The sequence below is a fragment of the Camelina sativa genome, chromosome 8 (assembly GCF_000633955.1).
Source record: "Camelina sativa cultivar DH55 chromosome 8, Cs, whole genome shotgun sequence".
Classification (NCBI taxonomy): Eukaryota; Viridiplantae; Streptophyta; class Magnoliopsida; order Brassicales; family Brassicaceae; genus Camelina; species Camelina sativa.
The window spans coordinates 19,498,802-19,504,406 of NC_025692.1; positions in this window are offsets into that span (position 1 = coordinate 19,498,802).

Consider the following 5,605-nt stretch of genomic DNA (forward strand, 5'->3'; position numbering starts at 1 on the left):
ACTTGGTATCTTTGATTTAATAAAAGTCAGGCCTCACAATAAGATCGACGGAACCCAAGATTTGGTTAAACCTCAAACGAACTATGAGTAAGTTAATTTCAGAAGATTATATGAGTCGGGTCAACTTTCAGAAAGAAAATTATACAGCAAAAGTTCAACTTCGTTTTCATTTGTTTTATGCAAATTATTGTTCTTGTCTTACTTCGATTCCGAGGTAGTAAGACATCAATCCAATATCTGTCATCTCGAACTCCTTCGTCATCTCATTCTTGAATTTGTCGAACATGCTTGGATTGTTACCCATGAATATCAAGTCATCTACATACAAGCACACAATCAATATATCGCCATTTTGAATTTTGATATAAAGTGCATGCTCATATGGACACTTGATGAAGTCATTCTCATTGAAATACTTGTCGATCCGTGTATTCCAAGCTCTTGGGGCTTGTTTTAACCCATAAAGTGCCTTCTTTAACCTCAAAACTTTGTCTTCTTCTCCTTTAACTATGTAGCCTTGAGGTTGCTCAATGTAAACTTCTTCTTCTTTTATACGCTTGTGTGGGCAAATATATTTTTAAATAATAGTTCAACTAATTTAACAAACCATAAAGTAAATTAATTATAAAACTAAAAAGGATTCCAACAAAAATGTAAATGGAAAAGAATTAACTAAAAGAGAAGATATAATTTAATCTTCAATAATAAGGAACCTAAGTAATTTTTCTAATATAAACATAAAGTAACATAGTTAGGGGAGTTACCCGCGAGCATACACACCCAAATGTTTAAGCCTAACAAACCTGACTTCTAATGTTGTGATTGAGCACCTCTATATTGATAGCTTAGTATCCAAGTCAAACCTTCATAATTATTTATAGAAATTTAAAATTTCTAAATATATCATTTCTCCAAAAAAATATTAACAAAAGATTTTAGTATTTATTTTTCATTTTTTAGTAATTTTAAATGGGATAAGATCATTTTATTTATGAGATTTTCTAATTTTCGTTTAAAAAAAATAATTTATTTTTTCAAACATTTTATTTTGAAAAGTGAAAGAAAAATTATTTTTTAAAATTACTCGTTTTTATTTTCAATATATATACATTTTCACTGTCAAGACGTTTTGTCTTATTTAGAGTATTTGTTCCTCTTTTTGGTGATAGAGTATCCAGCCGGAACAACATGGTTTTTCCGGAAATTTACATTAACCCTATGAGATTGTGTCATATCTTCAAATTAAATGGATATTTGTAGTATATCCTCTAGAGATTTTCAGTTCATTCTATTCAAATCAAACCGTCATAATTATCTAAAAAAATTTAACAATTTAGAAATGATAAATTTTCTTGAAACAAATATTTACAATAGATTTTAGTATTTATTTTCTATTTTTAAAAAAATCTAAATAGGATATGAATATTTGATTTTCCTTTTTTTGTAATTTTCGTTTTTAAAAAAAAAAATTTTAAAATGAAACAAATGGTCTGTAGAAATTTAACATTTTTAAAAACATGGATTTTCTCAAAGAAATATTTGCAATATATTCTAGTATTTATTTTCTATTACTTTTAAAATTTAAATGAGATATAAAATTTAGATCTCTGATTTTTTTTATCAAACAAAATGGGAAATTTCCAATTTATTATATATTATTTATCCATCTAAAGCAATTTCAAATAAACAACAATTGTAAATTGTTAAAAAAAAACTATTCCTAATCTTCCTTAATCTCTTTCTTTCTTGAAAAATCTCTGAGATATGAAGTCCCAAATCCAATTAATATATATATTTTTTTTCCCAACCGAGCATAAAATTAAAACAGTACTCCAAGGTTGGTTGCCCAAATGGGAGGGAAGAAGTTTACAAAAGTAGTTTCGGAATCTAAAGAACGCGATGAGAGGGCTAGACAATCTGCCCTCACATTTGTCGAACGCGGAATCCTCCTTAGGGTGACGCCGGGGATGGAAGCTCTAAGTAAATCGAAGTCGTCCAACAGGTTGGAGAATGCGGGCCAATCATCCGGAGATTGCACCATCACCACTAGCTCTGCACAATCAGTCGCGAAGAAAGAACAATCCACGCCAACTGTCAACATAGACCCCATGGCTCAGATCAAGGCGTGTAACTCCGAATGTAGAGGTGAGGGTGTTCGTCAATAGCATCGTGCTCCCATTAGTAACACTTTGTCCTCTCTATTGCAAAAGCACCAACCCAAGCCCACAAAGGAGTCAGACCCCTTCCAGGATCCTGACATCGCGGAGAAGATTCCAGATTTTCCATAGATGTCGAATAATCCATAGCTCTGCCTGTGAATGACCTCGCCTCCTCCCATAAAATCCTATCATTAGCCGCCTGATTTATAATATGTATTGGAGCCGCCTCCATAGCCTGAAAAACCTTTTTATTCCTATCCTTCCAAATTGACTATACAATCCAAGGTAGCTGAAAACTAATATCCGAGACACTCGATTAAGATGTCACCCGCCAGAATAAGAAGTCTAAATTTAATAAACTGATCAATAAGGAAAACCATCGAATGTTAACGAAACCGGAGATAAATCCCAGATCCTACGAGACCGAGAACACTCAAAGAGAGCATGGTTTATCTTCTCAGCCGCCATCCCACACCGTGTGCAAAGAGTGTCGCACCGAACACCCCGATGAGCTAGCCGTTCCAACACCGGAAGAGAGCCGGATGCTATTTGCCAAAAGAAATGTTGAACCTTGGAGGGAATGTCAAGTTTCCAAGCTTGACGGCCATACACATCGGTCCGGACTCACCTACCTTAACTAAATCACGGGCTAGCCGATAATCCGATTTGACCGTATATTTCCCGGATTTAGTGTAATGCCAAATCAGTCGATCCGGTTTATAGGATTTACTGATTGGCATAGCCTGAATAATCTGAATATCCTCTGGATCCATGAACTCCTCAAGGATGGGCAGATGCCATTCCATAGTGTGCGGGTTGATCAAATGATTAAGCATTAAGTTAGGATGGAGCAGTCTCCCTCGACCGTTAGCTGGTCTTGGTTGACTATCCGGTATCCAAGGATCTTTCCATCCTGAAATATCACAACCAGATCCTAATGCCCATCTTGCTCCTTTTTCCATGAAGCCTTTCGTTGAAAAAATACTCCTCCAAGCAAATGAGGGAAAGTATGGCTTTTTGGCCATTAGAGGATGTTATTTCTAAAATATTGACCTCACATCACATGGGCCATTAGAGATGTTGGATAATGAATTAACCGCCAATACTGCTTAGCCAGCATCACGTCATTGAATTGCTCCAAATCTCGAAAACCCAAACCGCCTTCGCATTTATCATCACACATTTTATCCCAAGCAACCCAGTGCAAACCACGAGCTTTGTCGTTAGACCGCCACCAAAATCTTGAAATAACACTTGTTAATTTAGACGTCAATTCCTGTGGCAATTTAAAGCAGGATATAACATGAGTTGGGAGAGCCAACGCAACTGACTTGATCATGATTTCCTTGCCGCCTTTCGATAAATATTTCGCCGACCAACCATTCACACGATCATCTAACTGATCATTAACATAACTAAAAACCTTAGTTCGCGAACCTTGAAGGCTTTCAGGAATACCCAAATAAGAGCCCATACCGCCTTCTTTTGAAATACCAATGACAGACTTTAATTGGGTTCTTAAGTCCTCTGGAACGTTTTTACCAAACATGATAGATGACTTCTCCAAGTTAACCTCCTGTCCGGACGCTTTTCCATAATTTCCTATGATTTTCATGACCGTATTACATTATGTCGCTTCTGCTTTACAAAAGAACAAACTATCATCTTTTTGCGAGATGGTGGGGCAATCCCGAGCTAGCGTAATACCAGTAAGTTTATCCTCTCGTTCAGCCTTTTTGATATTAGCTATCAACACCTCTGTGCAAAGGATAAATAAATACGGTGAGAGAGGATCACCCTGGCGTAAACCTCTCTGAGGTATAATAAAACCACGGGATGACCATTAAGAAGGACCTGATACGAAACTGAGGTGACACACCACATAATCCAGGAAATCCACTTCCGATCAAACCCCAACCAAACCATAACTGCTTCCAAAAAATTTCATTCAACCCGATCATACGCCTTACTCATATCCGTCTTAAAAGCCAGAAAATCCGTTTTACATCGATCATTAGTATTTCTTCCTTCTTCTTTCTATCAATTTAAGAGGAAGAACAAATATTAGTCACAAATATTTATGAAGAAATATTAGTCACAAATATTCATTTAAATATTAGTCATAAAAAATATTTAAATCTATTTGTAAATAGAAAGAAATCAAAGTTTTTAGAAAATTACCATAACTTTTTATGAACAGAATCCACCATAGTTTTTCTGCAACTATAATCATTAAAAAAAATATTAGCAACAATATTATTTAAAAAAAATTAAAGATTTGGGTTAGCAAAAATTAATACATGAATTTCATTATATTCATTTTTGTAGATCCCCAATTATGATTAATGATCATCCATGAATTCAACTGAAACAAAAAAAAATTATGTAATAGGTTACATATAAATAGAATTATAATTTGAATCTATTTGTAACCAGAAAAAAAAATCCAAGTTTTAAGAAAATTACCATAATTTTTTTGTCTATAATTACCATAATTTTTTGTGAATAGAATCCAACATAATTTTTCTGCAACTATAATCATTACAAAAAAATATTAGCAACAGTATTGTGTTCGCGATTTGGGGTTTCTCGAAATTTCTCTCACTCGATCAAGATGTCTTCATCCTCAGATTCTTCATGTGCGTAATCGAAAACCTAATGTTTTAATTTTCCTTTTCGTTGTGTATTTTGATAGGAAGATTATTTACTGTGAATCCGTTAATTGTTGAAGGAGTGAGCGACAGATTTACTGTGATTGGAAGAGGAATCCCACGAAAATGTAGATGCGGTCGATTCTCTGTAATGAAGACTCCAAACACAATGAAAAATCCTGGGAGACTCTTTCATTGTTGTCCCATTGGATCCGTCGACGAGGTAATCTATAGGCTAGGTGGTCATATAAAAGTTATTCTCATGTGAGAACCTTCTCATTTGTGTATTTTTGTACCAGAATCAGTCTCATTTGTTTAAGTGGACCGACATAAGCATGGTTGAGGAGGTGGAAGAGGTTGAAGGTGTGATTGAGAAGATAGAAAGAGAAGTAGGTAGCTTAGCAAAGGGATTAGATGAGATTGAAAATTTCAAAAACATCACAGAAAGATGTGAGAAAGAGATTGTAGAGCTCAAAGCAAAGGTGAGCTCGTGTGAGAAAGAGATGCAAGAGCTAAGGTGCTTCAAGAATATGATTGTGTGTGGTGGTTTGGTTATTGCTTTTGTCTACTATGTAATGTTTGTGTGATGTGATCTTTGTGTTATGTGAACTTGATATGGCTGTTAACGATCTTAATATTACAAAAAACGTACCAAATAAAGGAAATAAGTTTTGATTACACAAAACAAGCAAATATTCGAAACTTCCCTGAGATAACTATAAAACAAAACGAAACTCATGGGACCAAAACAAAAAAACAACCAACAATCTTCCATTCAGTTCTTTCCTCCATTCA